Consider the following 13,528-nt stretch of genomic DNA (forward strand, 5'->3'; position numbering starts at 1 on the left):
TCCTAAACTGATTTACCTGTCTAAACTCAAGTTAAGCTTTCCTTTAAATACATTGATTTGTGTTCCTCTGATAAAGTTACAGAAATAATTCTTCAGGTTTCTATTTTTCCAATGAAATCACAAGAGTTGCGACTTGCTTAAGGAATAAAGAATGTTTTAGGCATCACAGTTTCAACTCTCCACTTTATTTTATAGATAAACATACGGATACCATGGAATCTAAGATAGAAACAGTTGACCAAGAGCCCAATTATGCTTATAGAGACTCTTAAGAACAGAAAGATGATATTGCTCCAGACCCAAATTTTGAATCAAGGTAAACCACTCTGTAAAACAAGTGAAATATTTTTAATTAGTTCTGTATTTGATTTTTCTCATAATGAATACTTAAATGATATTAAACATCTAATCATTTCTCTTTATCTATCCATTTATATCACTGTAAGTATAGCTATATTGATATTGTTTTGATGGTGCCCTTAGCTTATGCTTAGTTGAATAATCCAGCACTGACATAACCTCAAAAAGAGAGAAAATACTAATTCTGATTTAGATGTGTACGTTATGTTCTTCCAAAAACATCATTCTGTATTACCAAGAAGAAAATTGAGTATGAAATCTTTTAGTCAAAAGTCAAACTTTAAACACATTATAATTCAACTATACTTAAATAAAAAAAAATTTTTAAGTCACATTTTAAAAAGTCAAATAATTTTTTAACAACAAAAGTTAAATATAAAAGCAATCATCTTATAGGTTCCTAAACAATAAATATTGATTACTTAAAATTCTAAATCATGATTGACAGAAGGTCTTACAATATCTTTGAAGAAAAATATTTCTACTCATATAAGAACTGTCAGTAACTTAGGATCTCTCAATTAAAAAAATGTTTTAAAATATTCTGTATTTATTTACAATTTGGAAATGTGTGCTATAAAAATATTTTGACTAATCAAAAAGGGGCACATATTCTTCCTCTAACTCATTATAGAATAAACTCACACATGAAATCAATTAAATAATCATTAAAGATCTATGTTAAATAAATAAAATCTAGACTAAATAATATAGGGATGAAAATTAAGTCTAAATTTAACCTATTCCAAGTAGGTACTGATTTTTATTTCCTTTCTGATTAAATACGGTCATTTAAAGATAACGTAGAAATTAGTCTAAAAAGTTCATTAAATTTTACTCTCACAGATAGGTAAGAATTTCATGTATTCTAGGGAAAAATACACTTATAAAGTCTAAGTGCCCTTCAAATATAATGTCTACATGTTTTAATTTATGAATTTCATCCTTTTCTTTATTTGGAGGTTTCTGTTTTTATAAATTGTTCTGTCTTTGAAGCAATGGACACTATAAAGAAAGGCAAGTTAGAAACTGCATTATTAGTTCATCATTTAAAAATCAACAGAACAACATTAAATTGTTAGTACTTTCAGGGGTGATAAAAATTTAAAGAATTCCATTTTCTAAAAAAAGTATTTAATTATTACAAAGTATGATGAATATGTTTGTATTCTAACTGTGATATTTTGAAACTTTGGGATTAATTCATACATATATATGTGTACTAATTAAGGGCATGAATAATTTTTAAGGTTCTTCAGGTTAGATTCAAAAAACCAACTGAATTAAAGTCCATTTCAGAAAATCTACAAATCTATACTTTATGCTCTGATACTATCATAGAATGAAATCTAAAAGCCTTTCTGCATGAGGATTTCATCCTCAAGAAATTTCAGAAAGACATTCTAAAGTCTGGACAATAAAAGCATATCTCAGAGATATTGAAAGCTCAGTTTCAGACCACTGCAATAAAGCGAGTATCCCAATAAAGTGAGCCACTTTTTTTTTTTTGGCTTCCCAGTGCATATAAAGTTACGTTTACATATAAAGTTACGTTTACACTATACTGTCATCTATTAAGTGTGTAATAGCATTGTGTCTAAAAAAGTACACATCTTAATTAAAAAATACTTCACTGCTAAATAATGCTAACCATCACCTGAACCTTCAGTAAGTCGTAATCTTTTTGCCATAGTAACATCGAAGATCTCCGGCCACAAATCACATTAACAAATAATAATAATGAAAAACTTTGAAATATTTTGAGAATTACCAAAATGTGGCACAGAGACCCGAAGTGAGCAAATGCTGTTGGAAAAATAGAGCCTATAGACTTGCTTGATGCCAAGTTGCCATAAACCTTCAATTGCCATAAACCTTCATAAACCATAAACCTTCAACTTGATGCCAAGCTGCCACAAACCTTAAAAAAAAATGCAATATCTTCAAAGCACAATAAAGTGAAGCATAATAAAATGAGCTCCGCTTGTATTCTGGTAAATCAGAAAACATGTCATTAAGTATATGCCAAAGATTTATTAGTTCCCAGCCGATCTAAGGACGGGTTACTTCCAAAGTATCTGAGAAGCTTTAAAAACAGTACATGGGCCTCAGCCCTGGACATTCTGAAAATAATCACTGTAGGAATTGAGAATATGCATTTTTTAAAGTTATACGGGATGATTCTTGTGCCTTGCTAAGGCTTGAAATCCATGTCATATTTTTTAACTGGACAGGAATTAGTCACAAAAAATGTAGGAATGTTTAAAAAAATGCCAAATTTCTGTTCACCCATCCCCTCCCCCCAGTCATTCTCACTTTTTTCTTGGTAATCACTTCCCAGGCTAACTTCTCAGAAATATTCACCGTTATCATCTCTTATTGTACAACACAAGCAGAGGCCTGGTCTTCAGATGAGCTGGATGAAAATGCCCCTAGGAAGTATATTCAAAGGAATCTAATTTTCATAAAGCAGTACCCTAGAGTATCTCAATGTTGTACAGTTTCCAGAAAAGAGACATATTACCCCCCTATATTCCATCTGTACAGTTTTGTCTCAGATTGAGAGTTGTTCCTGAATGGGATAATAAAAAGTGCATTTCAGTAGATGCAGACTGGCAGTGACCAGCCTGGTTGACAGAATTAGAGCTTTCTCAGTGATTAGGATCCTATGGGAGAGGGCTTCGAGTGGATTGAAAATGCATAAAGGGTAAAAGAAAAGAAAGCAGGAGCCTAAAGATGCATGCTTGTGACATGAGGCCGAAGGTCCATATTGGCTCTGACGGAATTTTGTTCTGCATCATTTCTACAGGAATCTATCTTCTCTATTTTTACAAATAAAGAGGTTTATGATTAGTATTTATTTGAAAATTCAACTTAATAATTTATTGAATAGATAGGTACAGTAGAAAAGCAGGCACATATACAACTAATTAAAATACAAGGAAGCATGTAATTTTTTAGGCTGCAATTCTGATGTGTGTGATTGAAGATTTTATGTAGCAGGAAGCATTTGAGCTGAATGGGTGAAATTTTGACAGCATTTAGGAGAAGGGCAAAAAGCAGAGAAGCGGAAAAATGGAGTATGTTATGTTTTAAGAAAAAGGCTAGCAGCTTTTTATGCCAAAAATGAGTCGTGGTTCGGTATTTTTCATGATGTGAAAAATAAGACCAGGAAGAGAGCATCATAGATGAAGCTGAAAGTCTGCACTGCATTCTATAGCAATGTTGAGTCCTGTGAAATGTTCCCTAAGAATATAACATGATCAGACCTGTGCTTTAGGAAAACCTGAGAGAGAAGAGGGGTAAGAAAAACATTTCAAAATCGAAATCAACAGTCTGATTAAGAGGGCTTACAACAAATCAGCTGGAAGTCAACCAAGAAACACATGCTATTATGTATGTGTAAGTACTGGACAGAGACCTGAATGAGGGTTTGAACTAAGACAGAGACATAATGAATTGAAAGAACAGATTCAAGAGGCCTTGCAGAAACAGAGAACAGGTTCCTAACTCCCTTAATCTACCTTGCGTTAGCAAAAAAAAAACCCTTCATCTTTTCTTTGCTTTTTTTAATCTTTTTTTTTTTTGGTTGGGGCGGGATGCGTGCTCTGCTACGTGGCTTGTGGGATCTTATTTTCCCAACCAGGGATTGAACCTAGGCCACTGCTGTGAAAGCACAGAGTCCTAACCACAGGAACACCAGGGAATTCCCTTTTTTAATCTTTTGACCACCCTCACCCATTTACTTTCTTTTTTTAAACAATTTTACTGAGATACAATTTACATACCATAACGCTCACCTGCCAAGATGTGCAATTCACTAATTTTTAGTATGTATATAGAGTTGTGCATCCATCACCATAATCTAACTTTAGAACATTTGCATTATCCCTAAAAGAAACCTTTAGCCATGATTAGTCACTCCCATCCCTCCTTCCCTTCTCTCTGCCATGGGCACATAGGCAACCGCTAACCTATACATCAACTTTCTCGCTTATATCTTCTGTTGAACACTAAGCTGCTGGGGGAAAGACTCAGTCCTTTAATTAGTACATAATACCTAGTGCAAACATTGCTTTGTGTAAAACATTATTTTTTAATTCAATACCTTTCTCTCAACTTCCATCTCCTCCTCCTACCTCCCCCAACCCCCTGCCCAACACACACACACACACACACACACACACACACACACACACACACACACACACACACACACACACACACACACACACACACACACACACACAGTGTGTGTATAGAGCTCTGTGGGTACAGAGCATAGGTATTTCCAGGGCATAATATTCTTACCTTCTATTTCTCTTGTCTTGTGCAGACCAGAAAGCCCTGGATGCTTCTTCAGAAGCCAGTAGAAGCAAACAATCCATGCATATAGGAACAAAGTGATGCAAGAAGCATAAAGTTGTCTGACTTTTTCCATTTCTTTCCTTGGGGTTTGCAGCCTTGAACTCTGTGAGAAAACAATGCAGTACTGCCTGATGATGGCCAGTGCTGGTTCTGGAGGCCCTAGATCCATACCAGACTGTGAGACACACTAGAATGGGGTCCAGATGATTCAGTCCAGACTAAATCATGCCTGGAATAAAGCAAAAGTCTGCTCTCAAGAATGTGACAGACTTTTCATAAGACTGCCAAAATTCCCAGCTGAAATTGAGCATCCAAAGCGTTCATGTCAGTCTTCCTCTCTCCCCAAGAAGGTGCAAGCTCTCAGGGGCCTTCTGACCTTTCCCAGCTATTGCTTGATCCTAGGAGTTTATAGAGCTCAATAAATCTGGAAACATCTATACATATTTTATGATCATAATGAGTGGGAGATAGAAAGGACAGGTATTATAGACACTATTTGTACAACTGAGGAAACTCTTTAAGCATGTCACACAGTGGGTTAGCAATAATCCTCTACCATCTTCTATACGAATTTATCAAGTCAGTTAAACTTCTCTCAATCCCCAAGATTGTCTTTCCAAGATTGTTTTGAGGATTAAAAAAGACAATGAATAGGAACATAATCTGTAAATGATGAAGTATGCATTGTGGACACGTAGTATTTTTGCATGAACTAGTCTAGAGTGCCTTGGACTGGCAGGAGGGTCCGTGTTTAGTTCTTTGAATTTACCTGGAGTCTATGAAGCTTTCCAACATACAGGGCATTAAACATCTGACTGGGTTGTTGGGTAGCTGTTAGCCCTGGATGGTTCCTCCTGAGTCACACCACCAGTTCACTATAGCATACAATTTGTACCCCACTTCAAGGACAGTCATTTGACACTTGGTTCCAGACTCCAGCTGAAGGAGGCAATAGGACCCCGATCCTACTCACCTTCCTGGTTCTTTGTGTATGCAGTGAGCTGTCATTCTGTAAGTCCCTACATGTGAATAGTCCTCTTATCTATGATTCAGAGTTGAAGGATTTTGAAGAAGAGAATTTCATATTACCTTGATTTAGTATCTGGTTTCTTACAGACATCAGATATAAACGGCTCAGTATTCACACATCATTTATAATTATTAGCTGGTTAAAACATCTCTTGATGTTTAGCTTGCTTGTAAGGGGGCATAAAATGATGGCGACACCTGGACTTTGAAATATCATGCCCCTCTAAAAATTTTATCCAATAATTGAATTGTTTTCTCTTCTTCCCAGTGTTTTCAAAGTGTGCTGCCCAGAAAATTCAGTCATATACTCAAATAAACTATCTGCAGAACTCCAGATTTTTAAATAGTATATTTCATTTTATAAAATAGCTTACTGTTTTTGTTTTCTAAAAAAAAATAAGCTGGAAACTGTGCAAACTCTGTGACTCTTCTTTCCGAGGTGGTAAAGTTATTACTTTTATGATAATAGAATCCATTATAAACAGAGCAAGCCATGATTAAGAGCTTTTATAGTTTTTATATATAAAGAAATTTTTAAAGTGTCAATTGTACTGTAAACACATATACTTGATTTTAAGCCTACTAAAAGTTTTCAATAATATTAGAAGCTTACATTAATTAGTGTTTCCATAAAAGTTTGTGAGGGAAATAAACACAAGTAAATGTAACACCATAGGATTGAATTAGCAGAGAAAAAAGAAATAATTTTTATGTTTATATTTGAATACACAACCAATTTTTGGTCATTGTAAAATAATCATTATCAAGGGAACCTTTTACAAACCCTGTCTACCAGTTATACTCAATATAGAATTCAGCTGTTCAGAGTTAGCACCTAGAGCTCATAAATATTAAGGTTATGGACTGATCTACTGCAGTTTCTATTTTTCCCAATAGATCTATGGTCTCCCCAATACAGAAACTACAAAAGTTGTGGGGTTTGGCTGCCATTTCCACTGAGTTTCATTAAGCCTAAAGAAGCATTTTCTTTTTAAGAATCACAGATAGGCAAAGGTAATCACATAAGTACAGAGTGAATGTGGCTTTGGATGACTTGATTGCCTCTGTGAAAGTCAGACAGTCTGATGGAACCCTTTAATCAAAGGTACTCACTTCAAATGGAGATATCTTCCAACAGTGATTCGCCATAACTTTCTCTAATATCTTTAGGTGAAAGGTGGGGAGGCAGGTAAACTTGAAGTTTACTGATAGTGCAGGAGGCATCTACCAGTTCTAGAGTATTACGGACACTGTGTCTTAGTTTGAGATCACCACTTCTTAGGGAATAAGAAGTTTTCTGTTTTCTCTCAGTCTGCAATGCCATGTTGCCAAATGTCTGTATTTTGTAAAACAATTTATGTTTCTTTGCAACCAGGTCTAATGATAATATTTCTTATTGGTTCCACATTTGGGGAGTATACTGTCATATAATAGTGTCTTGGGTTTTGCGTAGTTTGGTTAAACTTTTTTATTCTTTTGTTAATCTTGTTCACTTAGTTTGTCTTTGAAACATTTCTATGATTCTTTCCTATCTGATTTCTTTTCTTGCTTGCCTCCTCAATATGGTTTCTTTGCAAGACAATATATGCCCTTATATTTTTCCTATGTATTTATTCACCTATTTCTTTGATACATGAAAAATCCCCTTCCATTTATTTTTGCCAATACAAATCCTCCACTCCCTTCCAGGTCTACATAAACATGCATAAGAGAAGCTCCCTCCTGATTAACCGTATTATACCACACTCAAAATGTTGTTTTGCTTTGGAGCTCTCTCTAAGCAATCAGAATATTAGAGATCAAGACATTTGAGGGACTTCCTTGGTGGTGCGGTGCTTAAGAATCCACCTGCCAATGCAGGGGACACAGGTTCGATCCCTGGTCCAGGAAGATCCCCCATGCTGTGGAGCAACTAAGCCCATGCGCCACAACTAGTGAGACTGGTCTCTAGAGCCCAAGAGTCACAACTGCTGAACCCGTGCAGCACAACTACTGAAGCCCACACACCTAGAGGCTGTGCTCTGCAACAAGAGAATGAGAGGCATGTGCAGTGCAACAAAGAGTAGCCCCCACTAGCTGCAACCAGAGAAAGCCTGTGTGCAACAACAAAGACCCAATGCAGCCAAAAATAAATAAGTAATTAATTAAAAAAAATAGTGAATGATGTGGTAAAAAATTCTTTAAAAAAAAGACATTTGAATGTTTCTTTCTATCATAAACCAGAGCAGTGCTGATGTAATCACATGTCTCAAAATTTAAGTGACATAAAATATAGCACAGTTTTTAATTTCCTAAAGTTGAATAAAGAGACCTAGAGACTGTCATACAGAGTGAAGTAAGTCAGAAAGAGAAAAACAAATGTCATATAATATCCCTTATATGTGGAATCTAGAAAAATGGTACAAATGAACTTATTTGCAAAGTAGAAATAGAGACACAGATGTAGAGAACAAACGTATGGATACCAAGGGGGGAAGGGTGGGGTGGGATGAACTGGGAAATTGAGATTGACATAAATACACTACCATGAATAAAATAGATAACTAATGAGAACCTACCGTATAGCACAGGGAACTCTATTCAGTGCTCTGTGGTGACCTAAATGGGAAGGAAATCTAAAAAAGAGGGGATATATGTATATGTATAACTGATTCACTTTGCTGTACAGCAGAACCTAACACAACATTGTAAAGAAGCTATACTCCAATAAAAATTAAAACAAAACAAAATAAAATCGGTTAAAGAGAAATAATAAAATAAATGGTAGTTCCCAACATAATCTACAGATTCAGTGCAATCCCTATCGAATTACCAATGGCAGTTTTTGCAGATATAGAACAAAAAATCTTAAAATTTGTATGGAAACACAAAAGCCAAAGCAATCTTGAGAAAGAAAAAGAGAGCTGGCAGATTCAGGTTCCCTGACTTCAGACTATATTATTATAAAGCTACAGTAATCCAAACAGCATGGTACTGGCACAAAGACAGACTTATAGATCAATGGAACAGGACAGAAAACTCAGAAATAAACCCATGTACCTATGGTCAATTAATCTACAACAAAAGAGGAAAGACTACAATGCAGAAAAGACAGTCTCTTCAATATGTGGTGCTGGGAAAACTAGACAGCTACATGTAAAAGAATGAAATTAGAACTTTAACACCATACACAAAAATAAACGCAAAATGGATTAAAGACCTAAATGTAAGACTGGATACTATAAAACTCTTAGAGCAAACACAGGCAGAACACTCTTAGACATAAATCACAGCAATATCTTTTTGGATCCACCTCCTACAGTAATGAAAATCAAAACAAAAATAATCAAATGGGACTGAATTAAAAGCTTTTGCACAGCAAAGGAAACCATAAACAAAACAAAAAGACAACCGACAGAATGGGAGAAAATATTTGCACATGATTCGACCGACGGGATTAATCTCCAAACAGCTCACGCAGCTCATATCAAAAAAAAAAAAAAAATCAAAAAATGGGCAGAGACGTAAACAGACATTTCTCCAAAGAAGACATACAGATGGACAAAAAGCACAAGAAAAGGTGCTCAACATTGCTACTTATTAGAGAAATGCAAACCAAAACTACAATGAGGTATCACCTCACACCAGTCAGAATGGCCATCATCAAAATATCTACAAACAATAAATGCTGGAGAGGGTGTGGAGAAAAGGGAGCCCTTCTACACTGTTGGTGGGAATGTAAATTGGTACAGCCACTATGGAGATTCCTTAAAAAACTAAAAATAGAGCTACCATATGATCCAGCAATCCCACTCCTGGGCATGTATCCAGAGAAAACCATACTTTGAAAAGATACATGCACCCCAGTGTTCATTGCGGCACTATTTCCAACAGCCTAGACATGGAAGCAACCTGTCCATCAACAGGTGAATTAACGAAGACGTACACATAAATGGAATATTGCTCAGCCATAGAAAATAATGAAATAATGCCATTTGCAGCAACATGGATGGACCTAGAGATTATCATACTAAGTGAAGTAAGTCAGACAGAGAAAGACAAATATCATATGATATCACTTATATGTGGAATCTAAAAAATGTTACATATGAACTTATTTACAAAACAGAAACTGACTCACAGACTTAGAAAACAATCTTAGCGTTACCAAAGGGGAAAGGTAGAGGGAGAGACAAATTAGCAGGTTGGGATTAACATATACATGCTACTATATAAAACAGATAATCAACAAGGACCTACTATATAGCACAAGGAACTCTACTCAATACTCTATAATAACCTATATGGGAAAAGAATCTGAAAGAGAATATGTATATGTATAACTGAATCACTGCTGTACACCTGAAACTAACACAACATTGTAACTCAAATATACTCCAATATAAAAAATAAATAAAAATGAAAAAAACAAAAAAATAAATGGTAGTTTACATTTTAAAATATTCACCAATATTTACATTTTCGGTAATTTCCCTTTAAGAACTAACCAACAAAATTTACTCATTAGCAGGTATAATATATAAGCTCTTCATTTTGATAACAAGCAAGTAAGCACACATTTATTCCAAATCTTATCTTCAGTTCCAGTTTACTCACAAGATGGAAACAAGGTCAGTAGCATGCATTTAGGAATAAACCAATACCAGGAAAATGCTCAAAGGAAAAGAAACATTTCCTGTAGTGTCCCCAGCTTAAAGAGAATATTTTGCTCTCTTTATAATCCCAGATGGTCTGTCCAACCTTTATTTCCAGGAAGAGATAGACATAGTACCTTAAACAGAAGGAAATAAGAAATACCTTAATGCATATATGGACACATTGTGAAATTGTCATAATGATGATTTCACAGGGAGAATCTCTTTTCCAATAAAAGCAGATATTACCTAGATTACAAGTTTCCTGAAAGTCGTATTTTACACTCATTTAACAATAATTCCCAAACAGCAGAGCATCTTCTCACATACTTCAAAATTCAATTATTTGTTGGTTGTTTATTTATCATGCATCTGTAACTCGTGTTGTAATAAAAAACAAAGAACAAACACCTTGGGTACTTTCTAGCCTTCAATGCATAAGTCCCTGTCACACACACCACACACCACACACACCACACACACACACACACACACACACACACGCACGCACGCACCAAGGTAAGGTCGTTATCCTCCAAAGGTTTATAGCTCAGTTATAATGTCTCTACGAATGTGAGTATTTGTTCTGCTTTGACTCGCATTTCCCAAAGCCTACAGATAATTTTTAGTAGTGTAATGAAATCACAACAATTATTTAAAAATTGTTTAAAAAATACATTAACAAAGCTTCTCTAAGATACTGTTTCTTTCTTATGTTAACATATTATAAAATCATTAATTTTTTTGTTTGTTGGTTTCTTGGACTTTCTTAGTCTCAAAAGTCTTAAACATATTGTAAGTGGTTAGACAATCCAACTTTCAGAAATATTTATCAAATAGTCACTGTCAACCTGGCAGGGAGAGACCTAAAGAGTCTGTCCTTGACTCCTAGCTGAATGTCTTTATTAATGACTCAGGTAAGTGTAGCAATGGAAGGCTTGGGACATTTGCAGTTGACACAAACATGGAAGTGTTGAGAAACATACCAAATGATAGAATCAGTATTCAAAAGAGTCTCAGACTTCACAACATGTCAGATCTAAGTAGAAAGACAGAGTAACATGGATAAAATATTTGGCACTGTACTTGGGTCCAAAACATCAATTTCAAGAGTTTGGTATAAAGGAATCTAGACTCAGCAAAAAGCACTCTATGAAGTGTTTTGGTTGCGTATAAGCTCAAGATGAGTGAACATTGTCATGTGGCTTTCCTAAAACACTGTGAGTGAGGAAGGAGAGGTGAAACATCTACTGGTATAACACTTTTAGTGCACACTCTGAGAATCACACTTAAAAGGGTGAGATCAAGAAACTAAACATTTAGGGATAGCACTGACGGTGGAAAGAGGACTTGAAATACATTTGTATAAGAAATGTATAATATTTAACATTAAATAAAAAAAGAATATTGTCTTAAAAATATTTATATATCTGTCAGACAGAATAGTAGTAATTCCATTTGGAATTCTAGATCAAGAGGGGTAAGTAAAAAAAAAAAAAGAGGGGTAAGTTCCAGGAATATAAATTTTAATATGAAAGCAAAGAGTGAAAGAGAGAATTTATAGCTGTAGAATTATGAAACAGACAACCTTGAGAGTTATAATTTTACAGAAACTGGAGGAAATCATGCAGAAGCTGATGTCCTCTGAGAAGGAGTGGTTAGAAAAAAATTCAAGTGTTAGTGCTAAACTAGATAAAATATAAAAACCAGTCTAACACTGACATTTTATGGTGCAACAAATCTACTTCATGACTAAGAGATTTGTCTTTTTTTATTTGAACTTCCAATAAAAAGAGTTGAGTCCTTATCCATTATAATAGAATATGAAAATGGGTATAATGGATAAATGTCTAAATTGCTAAATCAGAAAACATCAGTATACCTATGTTATTAATAAATATGTTGGTAAATACCAGAAAAATAAATAAAAGTGGCTGTTTTTGAGCTATAGGACTTGACATAAGATGGTAGTGCTGGTGGTATTAAATAATGTGCATTTAGCACTATTTAACTTCATTCTCACATTACCATGATCATTTTTTCATAAAAGCAAAAATTGATGAAAATGTCAATTGAGAAAAATAAATGTACTTTTAGATTTTACCCAAGGCTTTCACTTATTTCAAATATGCTATGTGATACTTCTCAGATTTTGTTGGGTTTTTTTCACTTGTTCAGACTGTGACTTCAAACAAATCTATAGTGCTTCATATAGATTCAGAACTAGGCCACATAAAATGCACTATCTTTATCTATTTTCAGAACTTGCAATACAGGACCAGAAAAAGTAGTAAATACAAAGAACTAAACAGTTCACCTTCACATTGTTTTTTAAAATCTCACTTGCTATATCTTATTCTGATTTCCAGCAAAGACAGGACAAGTTCTACAAAGTAAAAAAAAATTTACCAAAAAAATTTACTTCCCTCTTAGAACTGCTTTTGCTGCATCCCATAGGTTTTGGGCCATCGTGTTTTCATTGTCATTTGTTTCAGTATTTTTTGATTTCCCCTTTGATTTCTTCAATGATCTCTTGGTTATTTAGTAGTGTATTGTTTAGCCTCCATGTGTTTGTATTTTTTACAGATTTTTGTCCTGTAATTGATATCTAGACTCATAGCATTGTGGTTGGAAAAGATACTTGATACAACTTCAATTTTCTTAAATTTACCAAGGTTTGATTTGTGACCCAAGATATGATCTATCCTGGAGAATGTTCCATGAGCACTTGAAAAGAAAGTATAATCTGCTGTTTTTGGATGGAATGTTCTATAAAATATCAATTAAGTCCGTCTTGTTTAATGTAGCATTTAAAGCTTGCATTTCCTTATTTATTTTCATTTTGGATGATCTGTCCATTGGTGAAAGTGGTGTGTTAAAGTCCCCCACTATGTGTTACTGTCGATTTCCCCTTTTATGGCTGTTAGCATCTGCCTTATGTATTGAGGTGCTCCTATGTTGGATGCATAAATATTTACAATTGTTATACCTTCTTCTTGGATTGATCCCTTGATCATTATGTAGTGTCCTTCTTTGTCTCTTGTAATGGTCTTTATTTTAAAGTCTATTTTGTCTGACATAAGAATTGCTACTCCAGCTTTCTTTTGGTTTCCATTTGTATGGAGTATCTTTTTCCA

The 13,528-nt window shown here is 34.6% G+C and overlaps 1 long non-coding RNA gene across 1 annotated transcript in view; it reads left to right on the forward strand.

Moving 5' to 3' along the window:
- LOC132512721 (uncharacterized) overlaps positions 1-13,528 on the forward strand; it is a 122,793-nt gene that overhangs the window by 36,004 nt on the left and 73,261 nt on the right. The window contains exon 2 of the long non-coding RNA XR_009538300.1: positions 196-316. This is a non-coding gene — a long non-coding RNA (uncharacterized LOC132512721). The remainder of the gene's footprint in view (positions 1-195; positions 317-13,528) is intronic.

The sequence above is a fragment of the Lagenorhynchus albirostris genome, chromosome 21 (assembly GCF_949774975.1).
Source record: "Lagenorhynchus albirostris chromosome 21, mLagAlb1.1, whole genome shotgun sequence".
Lineage (NCBI taxonomy): Eukaryota > Metazoa > Chordata > Mammalia > Artiodactyla > Delphinidae > Lagenorhynchus > Lagenorhynchus albirostris.